We start from the raw sequence: 18,138 nt of genomic DNA on the forward strand, positions 1-18,138 counted from the left end.
GCCTATCCACTGCAGAAAATTACTAAAGACAGAAAATGGACTGTAACATGCTTTCAGCTTGCTATAATTGTCTAACTCAGTCATTGGACAATTATACTCCCACTACACTTTTTAAAAAAATATGATGCAATTCTACCACTATACCACTATTAGACTTCAAATAGAACAGAGTGTGTTCTTCTGGTTCCAACTTACTACTGAGGCAAGCATAATCCTGAATTTGTTGTCATCCAGCAGACCATGGAAGCAGAGACAGTGCAGACCCTCTTGCTCCAAATACAGGCTGTCCCTTAAATATGCTTACTAATGCATATCCACAGGTCACAGTTGACTACAGTATTTGCATCCCATGTCCGTGATCCCACAAAGACAGTGAGATTGAGAGCAAGCTGTAAGGTTATTGATACAACTGTACCTATGAAAACCTTGTAGCTCTGCTTTATGACTGTTTTTCAAAAAATTGGCAAAATGTGAAATCATTCATTAGAAAGACTAATGCTGATATTGGGAATAAAAAGTAGAGGATACTTGTTTGACCCAGGTTTCCCAATTACCACCTTGCTCCGTTACAATCAACCTCACCTTCCTAAAATCTACTCCTTTTTATATTTCATTTGTCACCTTTTGATTAATGTAGAATAGGACAGCTATCACCACAGTGCTGTACAGACATTTTGTTTGTTGCATTGATTATGCAGAAACAAGAAGCCCTTTCCTACAAGAAACACCAGAGAAAAAACTGAATTAGTGAATTGCCTCACAGGTTAAACACTGAAATATATATATATATATCCAGCTGCTCCTTCTGGGTCTTGCCATTTACACAGCATGTCACCAGAAAAGGGTAAAATGGAGGAAGAAAACAATAAAAGGGATCAAATGTATGTAGAGCAGAGTAGCAAAATTAGGGGTAACATTAAGACAGAAGAAAATTGAGAAGAGAGGGACAGGAAGTGTGTTTTCAAGCAAAATGCTTTTGGGAAAGAAGCTTTTGGACAGTCAGCAAACACTTGTTTAGCCTTCTTTGCCCATCTCCACAATGAAATTTTCCTTCCTCTGGGGTTCATCTGCAAGTTAGGAGAAACATCTGAGTTAGGCTAACTTTTCAAGTCAGGAGAGGTAACAGTATGCTGTCAGCACGCTGCATCCTTTTTCTGCCTTTTGCTTCATCAGCAACCAAATCTGTCAGAGCACACCACTTAGGAGACCTTTTAACTTCTTAGCGTATCCATTGCCTTTTACACAGATGTTTTGCATGCTGAAACAATGCCAGACAGATTTCTGAGAAATCTCCATCTGTTGTATGACATCCTGAATGCCATGAAGTAGCTGAATCCCTTATCCAGTCTGACTTGCCAGTGAGGTGACTCTGCAGACAAGATGTGAAGCTGTGTGGGCTGGATTTCTTCTGCAGGCACATTTCCACTGAATGCAGCTGCTTTTAGAGAAACACAGGTCCATGAGATGGCAGACAGCCTGTTCTTCCTTGAATCCTTGTTTCTTCAGTGCTGATGATCTGACTTCACAGGGGGCAGTCTGGTAGCAGAGGGCTTTTTGCCCTCAGGGAAACCTTTTACAAGATGAACTGGAAGAGTTAAAAAGGATGAGCCAGATTTCCCTGAATAGAAACCATTATTTTTCTTCAGAAGAAAACTGTTTTTCAATACTTGCTTGCCCATCAGGGTAGTAAAAGAGGACTCTGAACCAGATCAAGGACTTTGGAAGCTACTACTAAAAAATCAGTAGTTACATAATCTCCCGACGATGAAAACAGTGAGATACAGCTGCCCCATATCTTTGAAAGGTGGTACCAAGCAGCTGTTAACAAGAATCTATCAGCTGATCTGCTCGCTGAAAAATCACAGCACTGACACAATTTAAAACAGCTTTTTGCTTGCCTAACTACAGGTAGACAGATTTGAAAATGTTGTCCTGAAAATTGTCAAGTTATGCATATTAGAGACTATGTAAAATACAAAAAACATTCAAGATGTCCTGCCATTGTGCAGATGATTTCCAGGAAATCCAAGCAAAAAAAAAAAAAAAAACAAAAAAAAAACCAACAACAACAAAACTCCTTCAAAAACCCCCCCAAAAAAAAAACCCAAAAAAGCTCTTGTATCACACATTTTAATATGTCTACTCTTTCCTTCTCCATCTGGGTGGTTGTCTCACACAAATGCCAAGAAGTGAATTACAGTATGTACTGTACCTGTAGCTAATGGGTCTATTATATGTGCAGATTTTTTCCAGGAGTAGACCATTTTGGGCAGGAATTGGTTGCCAACTAAGAAAGGAGAGAAGGAAAAACAAACTAATGTCCCTTAGGGTGGGTGGTACTAGTAAGCAGAACATTATTGGTCTGTGCAGGCAGCAGGATCTGGATTTGATGGTGTCACTGACATCTTCTCTGAACATGGCAATGGAGAACTATTACAGGAACCACAAGTCCAGCATGCACTTAGGGTTAGGTAAAGGGATTGAGTAATCTTACAATGGTTGTTGTTATATAACTAGTAAAACTGTGCCCAGGGAACAGAGATGTAACAATACTACAGTAGCAATTCTTAACACTGTGACTGCCAAGGGTCAGTTGCTATTCCCATTAAAAACCTTCTTTTTGCAGCTAATTTAGAACCCAGACACTTTAATTCACAGCAGTCTAAAGCTTAGCATAGATGTGGGTTTTTTTCCACTTTAATGGCTTAAATTAATTACATAAAAATAAAAATATAATTCTAACTATTGTTATCATTAATTTAGACCAAGGTCATTCAAAACAATGAAGGGAGCTTGATGGTTTTAGACTTGTATTTTCCTGACTTCGCATGGGTTCAATTTATATCTCATATATTATTAAATCAGTCACTGTACTGGAAGCCTTTCCCTTTGCAGCCCATCTACTGCTCTGCTTAATATACATTTAATTTACATTTCATTAATTTATATTTAATTTGAAACGTTAGTTCTGGTTCTCAATACCTAACGATGGAAAATTTGAAAGAAGCACGAAGTTACTTTGCTTCATAAGACTAATTCCTTTTTTTCTTGTTTCTTCAGCATATTTTTCAGTCAGGTTATTTGGTTAGCAGTGTTAATGATTACTTTGCAGCAAGATTTTTCACTTGTAATTGTCATCTACCTAGAGATTTTTGCTATAGTGCCACTCAGTTGTAAAAATTCTAAAACACCTGGAAGGGCTTCATTTGAGGCCCAACACAATTTCTGTTTATAATGCATTCTTCTTATAAATTACTTTTTATTTTATAATTTACATCATTGGCATCTACTCAACAGTAAAATATGAACATGGCAATCTTGTGTAAAGCAGCACGTAACAGAAGATTTGTTTGATTAAGATCACATAGCTGGATATAGTAGGCAATGACTAAGTTCAGACAGATTACTGGGCTGTGGTCCTGAGCAAAGCTGCATGGTGGCAGGGGAAATCATTGGGGTGGGGCTCCACAGCTCATCCCTTAGGGAAGGTCACAATATCTTGTGGGCACACAACACAATGTCATGGTAACAGATCTATCACAGTGTTGGAAATAGAAGCCAGTTTTTCCACCTATCCCTACTCCCACTGCACCATTTCAGAAGATCATGTGTAGTCAAGGCTAAAGGGTGCTTTGTGCTACTCTTCTCAAAATAGCCATGAACCTGGATAAAGAAAAACAAGACCAAAGACATAGCTCATTAATCCCATTTTTTTGTTTATCTATGGAACTGCATGGAAAACACTTGTAAAACATGGAAATGCAAAAATTCATCAGTCTGACAAAAAGAAGATTTTCCCCTTTCTCAGACAGCTGCATTAGGTTTAGTAGTAGATGAGCTTGTAAAATAGAGTTTAGAATTGTACATACAGTGTTTCAGCTGAGCTGGGATGGCTAATTTTGTGTTTGGTTTTAGCTCTTGTCCTTGAGAATTATTAAAAACAAAACGAGCTTTGTAAACATGACTACTGAGCATCGCAGGGGGAGATTATGTGATGCTGGAGGCTTATCCAAAATCAGATTATGGATGTTTCATGTTTATACAAACTGAATAAATTTTTAACCATTATCTTAACCAAAAAACACATAAAGGATTACATTATGCAAATGTACTTCTGTAATAGTGTCTTATTATGTCCTTCCACACCTTTGAAAAATGCTTTATTAATCAGTTAATTCTTACTGCAATTGTTTAACTGATGTGCATGTTCTACATACACCTAATGTTTTCTGAATTTACAAAACAGGCATTAATAACATAAGAAACAAACTTAGAGTTCTAGGTGGCAAACAGCATGGGGAGGTAAAATGAAGAAAATTAGTCAAAAGCTATTGTAATCATTTGGCCCCAGGAGACATTTAATTTGTTTTTTTGTTCCTGTTTCAATGTATTATAACATTATTGCAGCTGACTTCATAGATCAAGTGTCACTAAGAAAGTCAAGTGTCACTAAGAAACTGAACATTTTATTTAGCACTGTAGGTTTCAAACCTGCCAGAGTGTCAATATTTATCAGGCAGATTACATTTAATATTTTTGTTTTCCAAATAGCCTAATCTATGCTCCAAAACTGAGAACATAGTGGTCTACTCAGTCTACCCTTATCTGTAACTGTGCATGGGTTCAAACTGCTGACTGCCAAAAGCAAGAGACTTGTTGACTATTAAATGTTTTGGTTTCAGTTATTGAGCTACCCATGGCCAAATTCAAGTTTGGTGGTGGTTTTGGTGCTTTTTTATGACTTTCAATCTTGGAAATTGAGAATTTTCATGTGTTTTTAAACCTAAATTGTTGACAAAAGTGATCTGAGCCTATTCCATCTGTTTCATGGCCTTAATCAGGTACACTCTATTTCTTTGCTCAGACACAGATATAGCAATGGCATTTTCTTTAATATCTAGGGTAATTTTGAAATTATCTATTTTTTAGGAGTAGCAAAAATCTTTTTTCAAAAGATCAAGAATCTAAATTCATCAACATCCTGAATTGCCTTCCTTTTGGTTTTCATTAGCTGTTCAATTTCCTGGATTTAAGCTGCATTTAAAATGCCAGAAAAAGGCCAAGATAGAACCTAGTTCTGAGATTTCCAAGTGACCAGATGGAAGAACTAGAAATCTCACCAAAGTGCCTGTCCATTGCCCAACAAATTATGCAGAGTACCTCTTGCCAAAACTTACCCAAACTCAACTGAAATTCCATCTGAAGTCTTTGAAGTCCTTTTGGAAAAGTAATTAAAAAGAGTGACTTGTTAATCACTCATTAACTCAAAAGTACGTAATTTTATATTATCATTCGTTGGAACTATCAATAAGGCTGTTTCTATTTTCCTTGGCATAAGTGTTTTGACATTTGGAATTCTCAGAACCCAACATCAAGATCTAAATATGAATTACTGGGTTTTTTCTCCTGGTAAAAGAGTCATGCATTTTTTCCAGAATTGATTTTACTGTGTTTAGACTTAAAACATTTTGGGTTCAGCCACCTTATGTCAGAGCTATATTTGATTTTGCAAAATCAGAACACCAAGGACTTTTGGGAGATGGACCCAGCACAGAAGCAGAAGATGTAAAGCCTGTATAGAGTCGCCCATATCCAACTCCCTGTGACGAGTTACCCCAAGAGCAAAAGTCATTGTTATGAAGGGCAGTAAGCTTTGAGAGCCCTTTTTTTTTGGCCTTGTTTTTAATAGATGTTATCTGGTATTGCCCAAATGTAAGAGGCAAGGGCAGGAAAAGAGGGAACAAGGATGAGTCATCAAGCAAACATTCCAGCCTTCCTGCCGATCAGAAGAATTCCTCTGAGGTCAGCCACAAAAATCTCCGTCTGTATCAACAGCCCAAGAGAGAGCCAAGAGAACGTAGAAAGGACCTGTAAATTGCAAATGGTTCCTTCTGTAAATTGCAAATTGTTTCTTTTGAGACATGTCAATACCATCTCACACAAAACACCTCAATGGTTCTGGCAAAGACAAAAACGTGGAAAGGAGTCCACAACTGGTGACAACAGTTGTTAGAGCCAGCATCTTTCATATGAAAGAGTGAAAAGAGCAAGAGTACTGAGCAGATGTGATGGTTGTTTCCAAAAATATGTGAAGTTATAGAGAAAGCATGTGGCCTCTCATATTGAGCCTTTTTCATAATACAAGAAATATGGTGTGCTGATGAAATCGAAAGGCAGCAGATGTGAAAAAAATTGAAAGACTCTCAGAGACCCTGATTAACTTGAGGAACTCAATGACACCAGACATCACTGAGGTCAACAGCTTAAACCCAGGCAAGTAAGGAAAAAAAGTGAAAACCCTGGCAGCTACTCTCATGTCTAGCTCTAGGGATTCCCCGTTCCGCAGAGTGCACCTATTGCACTCAGTATTTGGGAGCAAACTGGTTAAGTTTCTCTCAATGTAAGTAAAGCAAGGTAATGGTTTCAGAATGGAATCTTCAATTAAAAACTCACTTTAAAATTGTAATAAAAAATGCAAAACTATGTGCAACAACTGTTTGCAGCACTTTGCTATCAAAGATTCATTGGAAATAGTTGTAATAAGTTTTATTCTGATTTCCTAGGATAGCCCTTAATGCTGTTATATTTCAGGTAGAGGAGAAATGCTTCTCTTGTCCCTTACATTAGTCTAGATTAACAGGCTTGATAATTGCACAGATATTTGCTGAAATTTTAAGAAAAACAAGAGCTGAAATCTATGTATAATGTTCCAGCTGTCTGCAGATTGAGGAAAAAAGTAAAAATTTAAATGAGCTCACCAAAAATAATGAAGTCTGGCTGAAAACCAGCTGGGTAAGAAGAGAATTTAGAATCTGGAGTTACTTTGAGTACTGAATCTGATTCCAGTAAAGCTTTAGTATGATTCCAGCAAAAATCCAATTTCCCTGCTGTTGTTTTTCCTGGGAACTACTTTTTAAAACCAGTTGTACCCTTGCCATCCCTTCCAGAAAATGGTTTGAAGTGGATATAAATAAGGAAAAGATTTTGACCACCATTTTCTCTTTTGACTCTCCTGATAATTGGTGCAGATACTTCTGTCAAATAGATCCCTTAGCTAAGACTAAATAACAGATTGGACTCAAGACAGTCCCATTAATATGATAAAGAACTAATTTTTGATGTCCACAGTACATGAAAGTGCAATGAAATACCCTCCCATAACTGCAAATCATTATGTTGTTTGGTAGAAATGACAGGCTGATATGAAATCTTCCAATAAATTGTGAAGATGTCAGAACATAAGAGTGCCTTAAACAGAAAATCTAGAAAAGATTAAGGGAAAATTCTTCTTTTTAATGGTGTGATCTTGTAGCCAAAGGAGCAGTGTAATGAGCTTTCAGTAGTAACAATCAAAAACATGTTTGTGAAAAAGCATTTGACATGTCATAGGTCAAATGACAAAGCCAACAAAGAGTACAGGAAAAGAAATGCCCAACCTGTGACTATAGAAGAATGTTGTTGTAGTTTATAAAGCAAGGATGAATAAGAAATTGAATAAATTAAACACACTGGAAGGGAAGAAAATCCTATATAGCAAATGGCTTTGAAATATGGAAATGGTGTGACTGTCACCAAGTCAGAAAACCAGTGATATAGAGTTGTTGCACAGCCAGTGCAACAGTGCTGGTTGTCCTTTGGAAAGCACACTCAGATATGAGCTAAAGAATTAATTTTATTCCAGTCTAAATGAATGCCTAGTACAACATAAAATACTGCAAAAAAGAAGCTCTTCTGATAAATCACCATTACATGTTGTTTGTAGATTAGACCATATGTTCACACGAAGGAAGAACATTGCCCAGAACTATTTCTAAATTGCTACCATTACATCAGCCCCCAGTTATAAAAATAATAGAAAACCTTTTGCAGATAAAGTCATTCTTAATTCAGCAGAAGGATATGGATTGCACAAAAACATTATTGCAACAGAAAACAGGCTTTTATTGCCCCCACAAGGTCTCGGGATATTAGCAGGGACTTAGTGAACACAATCACAGAACAAAAATGCAAGCAGTACATCTGCCAGGAAGCATCCCATTGACTTTGCTACCAAATTTGGAGACAACCTTGGAGCAAGAGCTGGAAAATTGAAAACAAATAAATAAAAAGGACACATCATTATTGAACGGAAAAAATATGAAAACATGCAACTTATTAGAGACATTGAAAAAGCTCAGAGCATCACAAAATGGTCACAAAGCATGAGCATGAGAAGGTTACTTTTCACAAATATACTTCAACATTTAAAAGAAAAAGATACTATTTTAAAGAAAGAAACAGTGATGAAACAAAATGCAAATGATGATTTGAACACATTAAAGAGAGATTTATAACTTGATTTTTGGGATTTTTTCACAGAAAAGTGAAACCCTCAGCTTCTTTGAAAATGATCTACAAAGATTTTGTTGTTATCTTTGAGAAAGGTGGGAAAGACCAAAGGAATTGGCAAGTTTCTAACCTACACTGATGAACATTATGGTCTATGAGTTACACAGTTTGGAATGAAAACAGACCAACAATGGGCTATTTTCAAGAAAACTAGTTTTCACATCCACTTTTTATTTCTTTGTTTCATAAAATTCATGGCACTTTAAACATCATTTACATTTTTCCTTTCATAATTTTAATAATTTTTAGAACATTAAACTATTTACTGGAAAGGTAGTTTTCATTTTTTTCTTTTTTTTTTTCCTGGAAAAAAATGCAAAAGAATTTTGGAGCTGATTTTGGGAGCTATGTAAACAAATATTTCAATGTTACAGGAAAGTAAAATGGGTCATTTAAGCAGTAGGAAATTGGAGACAACTTTAAAACTGCTAGGCAGAAAAACAAGAGGTGCATTCTGTTCCCAAAGTATTACTTTGTTCCCAAAGTTCAATAAATCAAATCATCATTCCATGATTACTTCTTCTCCCACCTCTTTTCTGCATTCTCAATGTGGATTATGTGGTCTGAGACAGGATTTGATCCTTATGAATTTATATGACATATCACAGAAAACCTCCAAACTTAAGTGCACTCTAAAAGCAGCAGATCAATAAAGAAGGATAAAACCACCTTTTAATATATTTAGGTATGCTAAACATCAGGTGTTCAATGACAAACATTGAAATATATTTCCTTTGGCTAGCACTGTATTGCAGTTGTCCTCATAACAAATTTCTGAAATCCCTGTGGAATATGTAGAAAACAGAGAGTAAGGAACTCAGTGTAAACACTCATTCATTTGTGAAAAGCAGATGTGTTTCTCACAACTGGCATTGCAGAAGAATAACACCACACACCTAGCACGAAGAGGAAATTCTTCAGGATTTATCAAGGCACTGGGAAGAAGTAGCTTTTACAGCAGAATGAGCTTCCGCATAGCAAGAGGCAAGAAGCTGGCAAGTGCTGTCTTCATTGACAGTGACAGAATGGAAAATAGCCAAAAGCTATTGAAAATACTTATGTTAATACACAGGAAACCTTGAGATTCTTTTGTAGTCTAATACTTGTCTGAAGAATAATTCCATTTGCTTTGTCATTTACGCTTCTCTGCCAAGTTTTTCTGAAGCCAGTCCAGAAAAGACAGGCTCACATGTAGTACTTCTATCTCTATTTCTTGAACATGAAAGATCAAAAAAAACCTAAGTTCTGTCATCATTATAGGGTTTTTTTTAATTTATAGAATCCTTTATTTGTTCCACAGGTACTACTCAGTGTGGCCATGGCCCATCATCAGAAAAAAAAAAGTAAATAAGAAAGAAAAAAAAAGGACTCCTACTGAGAGAAAATAATATTTTTTCCCCTCTCAGTAGGTGATTTTCTCTGAGGTCAGCCAGGTATGTGGGACTTTTTGTTTTTCCCACAGTATTGTGATTTATTTCCTGTTGATAGGAAAGGTTAACTTTTGTGGTAGGAATATAATTTGGTTTGGAAATGATAATATAACTAGTGCCCTAAAGATTTTTTTTTTAATTGCTGAAAATTTGGAATATGCCAGAAATAAGAGGCTGAAAAAAAATTAGAGAAATACTTATTTCCTACAATTTGTAATTCTCACCTCATCCTTTGTTAATTGTGTGCAGTGATTATGCCATTTGCAGTAACCTGAGACATGTCAAGAGCCAACAGTATTTTTTCAAGAGCAAATAATACTTTCAAAACCCTGCATAGTAATCTTGATGGTAGAGAGGCTCTAAAATGCTCACCATCTCTATAAACTAAAAGCATATTTAAAATACAGGTACTACAAATATTAGTAAAAATCATGTTCGAATAAAAGGAACAAAATTCTAGCAATGGATATATCAGGACTTAATAATTTCTGGTGTAGAAAGACAATGCTAATCCAGAGCCAGCCAGCTACTGTGTGTCCTTGATGTTTGTGTGACCAGCAATATTTATAAGAAAAGCAGCAGTCTCATCTTAAAGCCATTAGTGTGAATGTGTCAAGAAAATTTCTCAGGTGTTCCAGCCACATAATACTCTGAAAAGATCATTTCTGACAGTCTGGAAACACAAAAAAGAAGGTATTTATGAGATAATGGGATAGCTGCTGGGTTTTGTGGTTTGTTTGGGTTTTTTTAGTTCTCTTTACTGTACATGCCCAGTTTGCACTGTGCAAAGCCAGCAGCAGACAGTAGAGGAGCTACTGTACTCCACAGAAAAAAAGAAGGAAAGACACCAGATGCTAAAATGGGCATAATGGAAATGAGAAACAGTCACATTATTTCTCTAGCAGAGGTTGCATCTCCACCAGAGCAAACAGATCAGTTGTAAAAACAAGGCCACTCTTTAGGTTCCTGTACCTGTGCTCATATATTTTCTTCCACACATTATGCTGGTGATGGCTTTAATTCTACACAGTCATAATTTTCATTACACACTGTTTTTCTAGGGTGGCTAGGCAAGGTCTTATTTGGGACATATTAACATACATTTTAGACTAATATGTTTGACATATTTTCAGTTAGACATTGGAAGGCATCAGTAAATATCAGTACTTTGGAAGGCATGCTTTCACAGTGAAAATAAAAGATACCTCATGCACACTCAAAACGCTGCCTTGCATTTTCTAACACTTCCTTGAAGTCCCCCCCTCAGATGTTTTCACCATTCTCAGAGGCTCCTTGGAGGCCCCTCTTTTCTCTTTGTCCTTCTGGTAAGCATGGTAGCTTTTCTCCTGAACTTCCCAGCAGCTGACTTATTTTTTGGCGCAATTCCTGCCACTGATTTCACTCCACAGCTGCACTGTGGTTGCAGATAAAATGGGCATGCCTCAAGTGAATTTAAACTTGTAATGGTCCCTGAAGCACCTGGGGCTTAATCAGTTTCCTATTTGAAGCCCTCAAGAGGACAGAGCACATTAATTAATCACCTCAAAGATGTCAATTGCTCTGATCCTCAGCCGGAGACTGGACAAACCCTGTGTGTTGAGCTCTCCTGAAACAGAAAGATAGTTTTCTGTGCAAGGCAAGCTCACATAAAACGCTAGGAACATATCACCACAACCACTGATTTCTCCAGGGTATAAGAAACACCTTTCTCCTGTTTCTTCTGTGTTTTTTTAGCTAGGCAGGTCTCAAAATCCATCTTTCTATATGAGGTGTTTTTTTGTTTATGGGTTTGTTTTATGGTTTTTGTTTTGGTTTGGATTTTTTGTTTGTTTGTTTGTTTATTTGTTTTGTGGTATGCTGTAGTCTACAGAAAAAATTTAATAGAATGCTTTTGGGTTTGGGGTTTTCTTTTATATTAATGAAAACAAAATACTGGAGCAGGCCTTCCTCACTCAAAGGTTTTTTTTGTATTTAAGTGTCAAGGTGAACATGTCTGAGATCAGATTATTTTATTGTTGTTGTTGCTGTTGTCATTAGTTGAGTATTACTTCATTTTGTCTGTAACCCCTGACCAATTTGCTTGTGTCTCAACTGTGCTCACCAGTCAGATGCTCGCTGTTAGCAGAGTCTTCTCAGGCAAACACAATCAGAGATGTGCAGGGTCATGTGTAATAAGCTTGTCCTGGTGTGTTCTCATTACCCAGAAAAAGGAGTTCAGGATAACTGACCCCCTTAGTCAACCCAAAAAGAACTGCCTACATATTTCTGCTTCAGCTCACGATCTTAGTTTCACCATATTAAATATATTGTGCTCACAGTCTTTGCCAAGGACGCAATAAGCTGCTCTCCAAGGTTTCTAGCTACTGTTGAATTAGATTGTTCAAATCTATATAATATTCCTATTACCAGATAAAACTGGTGTTTATATATATATTTAATACAACTAGAACTAAGCAAAAGAGTGGAAATACATTGATAGCGAATTTAGAGCCATTACGCTGGAGATAAATTTGAGCCCAATTTCTCCAGAGAAAACTGTTGAGCAGCAAAGAGTGTTCTCCCTCTACAAATCCTTGGATGTATCACTGCACAGCCTGGCTGTATGGTGCAGAATGCAATTTCTATTTAAAGCCTAACACAAAATCCTATTCTTTTCTATGAAACAGCTAATTTTTTTGCAGAAACCTGAAGACATTAGCGGAAAACATGCACAATTTAAGCATTTATGTGACAGCCATGCATATGCAGTATGTATACACAAAATACTATACATATATTCTGAGAGCAACAGATTACACTTTCTGCTTTAAAGTAATCCCTCTGGCACTTTTGAGATGCCAGATATTACAAAGTATTGCTATTTTCTGGTGAGCAAGGCAAAGTAGTAAGCAGACGCAATGCCCTTCTCCTAAGTGTTGATCCCATTTATTTTGTGCACAAGGTAGAAGGAAACCGGTTTTCAGAAAATGATAACAGCTTTGAAATAGAATTCAGCTGCAAGTAGTGCTTACTGGCTGAAAAGAGTTTTCAGTCCATTTGGTACAACAATAATAGTTAAGGTTAGGGAACCATTTTTCTCCCTCCTAAATATGTCGTAGCACCAGCATGATTTTAACAAGACAGCTCTTCGTTTTTATTTCTTTCACTCATTCCTTGGGTTTGTTGCCAAGAGCAACACAAAGAATGCACCAGGGTGTCATAATAATCCTCCATTAAATCCCTAGTATTTGAATTTTAATGCTATAATTCAACAGCTGACAAAAGCCCATTGAGCAGGTCTAAGGAGAGGAAAAGAGCTGGTCCCATTTTCTCAGGGGGTGATGCTATAGCAACATGGAATGAATTTGGGGTCAGGGAACAAGCTGTCTCCAAGCTTTGTTTGCATTTCCTGGCTAAAAGTAGAATCTGGTGTTATAAATTTTACCAAAATAAGTGGTTATTTGGAGTTGCATGAAGATCATTCACTCTGTAAAAATGTGTGCCTTGTAAAAAAAGAGTGGAGACAACAAAACCTGCAGCCAGCCATGACAACAAACTAACAGACTATTTTAGAGAGTGCCAGTCTAAGAATTATTTCACAGTCCTTCTTCCTTCTCCAGTTTCCCTACCTTCCAGCACAAACTCTGCACCAGAACTTGAAATGATGCAACACACTAAGTCCATTCTAAAGGAATAACACAAAGACAGCAAAGTCAATAACAGTGGAACAGAGACCTCTTATAATCATCAAAGACCTCGGAAAAGTCTGGTATGTCATTTGTTATGCTTAGCTGTCCCCACACTGAAGGCTTTTGTGCTCTGGGGAATGTTGTTTGGTGGGGACAAATGAATACACCTGGAAGACAATTGTCCATTGTGCCAACCACTGCTCACTGGGTGCAGTGCAGCCCCTGGCTGCAGCTCTCTCTTCCCAGAGCTCTCCTCTTCCCTCAGGGCCGGAGTCACTGTGCAGCAGTTCTCAGAGCTGAGTTTAGTGGGGATTAGAGCTCAGGGTGTCTGTAGGTAATAGAGTACATTGGCAATTTCCGTGTCTTCCACTGTACCGTGAGGCATATTTTAAAGAAGAGGGCTGATGCATTCTTCTTTGCATGTATAATAATCAGAGATTCATTAGATAATAGTGATGTAATGAGATATAAAAGATTAGAAATAATATATGCAATTCTCTGTGTGGACATACAGATTTTGTCATTGAAGAAAACTATCAGTATTTTATTGAATTTGAGATCATGGAAACTTTTTCTCTATTTTTTCACTTGGAAATCCATTGCTGATCACCTATAGCCAGCCAACTCCCCAGCTTCTCTACTGCTGGAGACTGCAGCAAGGATGTCTCAGTTCTGGCAGGTCTGTTCAGGCTGTGAGATCAGGGACACTTCAACACAGGGAGTACAGCTGTTAACACTGAAGTAAGGTGGGTGCCATGTGTTTGCTAGGTGAAGTGATGGAGGCAGGATGGAGGAAGGAAGAACTGCTGTGGCTGTAGGGTGAACAAGTGAGACATGGTTTTGAGGCCTTTGCGAGGTATTTGTATAGGACAGAGCAGGATGAGTAGGAACTGGCAGAGCAGCAGCCCCTCTTGCAGCTGGTATGTTTAATGGCTGCTTGGTCCTGCAGACATTGTACGTGGGGTACGAGGCTCCTGAAGCAGAGGTTGTCTTGAACTGCAGTGCCTGCAGATCTTACTGATGGGGTTGCATTTTCTGTCTTTCACACAGATCCCTCTGACAAGGGTTTGGTACATAGCAAGAGGTTTAGGAAGCCTTCTTCCTTCCGTCTTCCTCCAGAGCTCAGTAGCAAAAGCTTTCTACAAGAAAAACACAGCTATGGAGTGTCTTCCTCTGCAATTCTCAGTCTTTCCTCCCATGTCCCTCTGGATGGGTGAAGCCACTGGGGACTCAGTAAACCACTCCTCTCTTCAGCATACCTCTGTGACAGGAGCTCCCTGATTTTGCTTGTTAACAAATTCATTACAGCAAATTATTTTTTTCCAAACCTGCATTTCAAATTTATCTGGGCCAAACTTGCATTAGAGCTGCTACATGAAATGCACGTGGTTGTTGCTAGGCTGTCCACATGCTGCTTTTTGGAAGTGGTACATCCATTTCTGATCTGCATAGTGCATGCACCCATTTCTGTCTACTATTATACCAATATCATTAAGCTGCTTATTCACAGTCCTTTAAAAACAGAGCACCTTGTGCCTACATTTTCTTTCCCATGTTTGTGAATTGCTTTCTGGTTTAGTTTTGCTTTATCTAAGATGAACAGATTTTATGAAAATTCCATTCTTTCACCCTATAGAGAGTCATTTTTCAATAGAAAAGCTGTAAGCGCTGGAGCCCCACTCCAAAAGAGTTCAGCTCACTTGACTTCAGGGTCTTTAGAGCAGGAATGATTCCTGTCAGGCTGCTAGATCTAAAAGGGAAGCAGTTCATGTGCAAACAGCTTTCCATCATTATCCTGGGAAGAATCCCACTGGGAGAATAAAGAGTAGCCATAGGAGAAAATTTCTGCAGTAATGGCATGTCATTCCCTTGACCCTCTGCTGAAGTGTTCATTTTTGTTATAGATCAGGCAAGAAATATGACATTTTATTGTGCGAGATTTCCAGGCAAGCATTCCTCAATGGGGTGCAGTTCTCATTGGGTAATAATCTACAGGACCATTCTAGAGAAAACAAGAAACTTCATTGTCATAACTTTAAGCCTGGCAAGCTATAATTGTGAAGATCCTTTGTTAGATTTTTTTATTTAGTGTCCTTTGTGTGACTGATTTACATACAGAGCTTATTTGATTTATATATTAACCACACTGATTCTGATTATTCCAAGAAATGAAGAACAGAGGGAGAGTTTGAAAAGTTTGGCAAGGTTTTGGAACACCTCTGTTCTGGAACTGGGGATTCTGTGGATGAAATTAAAATCTCACAGCTTGAATTAGGGACCTCCCAACTTTTGCTGTAAACACCCTTTCATGGCATAAATGTGGCCACAATATTACTGAGTTGATGCCTACTCTGGCAGCAAAGTTTATAGGCATGCATGGATGGCGCTGCTTAGGATTTGCCATTCTTCACTGAATAGAATTTCACTGTGTAGGTGCAGATGCTGCTGTGGTGGTCTTCGTGCACTTTGAGTTGACTGGAGGAGTGGTGTGCTCAGGCCTCCAGCAAGCCAAACGCACACACGCACAGATTTACTGAGAATGACAGTAATCAACCCTTACAAGTTGCTTGAAGACTTCTCTAGTTTACAACAAGACTGTTGGCAATACGTCTTAGAATCAGCAAAATAAATGGCTCAGTAAAAAGGAGATATGCTGGAGAAGGAGAGCTGAAACTGAAACAGAAGGGACAAAGATGGACAAGCACTGAAAACAGCTCACTGCATTTGTGATGCTGGGTATGTCTACGCTGGTTTTGCACACTCTGCTGTGGGTTTCTTATGGACAGACATGCATCAGCCTCAGCCTAAAGGCACCCAATTTTGGCAATACAAGATCAGGGTGATACTGAGCCATAGATGCCAGTCTGAGCTCTAAAATATCTAAACACTGCAGTGGCTGTATTTCAACTACCTCCACTTCCAATATGTGTAGGGTACAAATAGTCTTTCAGAAGGTAAGTCTGCTCATTATTGTCTGTGGAAGTCCCTTTCTATCCCTTGTTACCTTGGTGCAAACCCTAGGCATCAGTCTTAGTTCTGTTTCAGATCTGCTTAATTTTGTTTGATGTTCATTGGACTCCTTTATATTTTTTGAAAGGCAACAAGTGATACTCCAGGCAGATTTGGCTAGCCAGTTTTTGACTACCCCTATGATGTGCTAGCTCTATCTCTTCCCAAAGGCATTCCTGTCAACATAACTGATTTCTCTTTTTGAGTATCTTTAGGATAAGACAAGCCTTAGGAAAGACAATGGATGGTATACGTATCAATAATCTGATGACCAGAATGAAGTCAGCATTGAAGTTCATAGTCAAGGGCTCTCAAAATCTACTGTAGTGGCTCCCTTCAAGTTTTCCATGATCCAGTACACAGAGTTATCAGAGAAAGGAATCCTTTTGCTAGCAAATGCCAACCAGAATTAAATCTGTGATCACAAGTATATCCTTGTGCTTTCTTCTCTTTATTTTCTATTTCCATGACCAACTGACTTACTTCTTTGGACAGAGAAGAGGGAAAATCAAGCTGGGAAGCAGAAAGAGATGTCCTGACTCTGAAGGTGCTGCTGAAACACACAGATGTTCCCAAAGAAAGACTGTTCCCTTGTAAATTAGTGTGAAAAGCTCTGTACCTTGACACTGCCCAGATTCCCATGAAGAAATCTCACCTCATCTAACTAATGTAGAGCAGAAGGAACAATAACACCTTTCAGAATTAGTGAAAGCAAGGGAATTGGTAAGATTAGAGGCAGCACATTTCACTGGTGGCATATATCAATAAACCTGTGGTGTTAACTTGCTCAGGAAGTCTGACCTACTCCTTAACAAGTGGAGTAGGTGAGGAAAGTCCATAGTGAGACTGATTCAGAGTGTTTTAAAAATGCCAAAAATGAAAAAATAGTAAATTCATAGTCTCTCTAGATTGTATAACAGAAGACTGAGAGGAGAAATTATAAAATATTTGAACAATGTGCAAGTTACTGCAGCAAGGAAGGGGATATTCCATTCTTCATGTCATTGCTAGAATGAAAAAAATCTTTGACTTCAAATGCATCAAGGGGGTCCATATTGAAGATACACTGAATATTCTTACAGAAAGGGTAGTGAGGGCCTGGGACAGATTATCTGAGAAGTATTAGGAAGGAATCTCCATTAGTGGAGGTCTTAAACACTTGAACACTTGCCACTTTGGACCTAGGCATACCAGATCCTCCCTTAAGGCATGGGCTGGAAAAAATGACTTCTCTTTCTATGCTTTTGTGGTGCTGTGGAATTTTTTTAACCTCATCACTGAATGGGTGTTTATATGATCTGCACTGTTTAAAGGCAGGCAGTTAACTTAGAATACCTCATTACTTTATTCAAACAGCATAGCCTTTCCCTAATAATGTTCTCACCAGAACTACTCATCCATCTTAATTCAATTCCTCCTGGTTAAGGAGGAGCTCTGATACTGTAATTTCAGTATCTTGATGGTTACATATATTTTTGTACTTCAGGAATGAATTTGGGACCTCCCTGGAACCTGTAGATATGAAACACATAATCCTGATCTATATTCCTAATCCATCACAGACCATTTTTCAGGGGAAATATATACATATTTTTCCCAACTAGAGATGAAAGATGGCAAAGGATACCACAATAAGGTACAAG

At 38.0% G+C, this 18,138-nt stretch overlaps 1 long non-coding RNA gene across 2 annotated transcripts; it reads left to right on the top strand.

Moving 5' to 3' along the window:
- Positions 1–11,374: 11,374 nt before the first annotated feature.
- On the top strand, positions 11,375–17,282 carry LOC138107289 (uncharacterized). Of its 2 annotated transcripts, XR_011149379.1 has the most exons (5): positions 11,375–11,509; positions 13,418–13,566; positions 14,103–14,232; positions 15,920–16,440; positions 16,991–17,282. It is a non-coding gene; the product is annotated as an uncharacterized lncRNA (long non-coding RNA). The 2 variants fall into 2 exon arrangements; XR_011149380.1 differs by lacking the exon at positions 14,103–14,232.
- The last annotated feature ends 856 nt before the right edge of the window (positions 17,283–18,138 follow it).

This window comes from Aphelocoma coerulescens, chromosome 3 (genome assembly GCF_041296385.1).
Source record: "Aphelocoma coerulescens isolate FSJ_1873_10779 chromosome 3, UR_Acoe_1.0, whole genome shotgun sequence".
Classification (NCBI taxonomy): domain Eukaryota; kingdom Metazoa; phylum Chordata; class Aves; order Passeriformes; family Corvidae; genus Aphelocoma; species Aphelocoma coerulescens.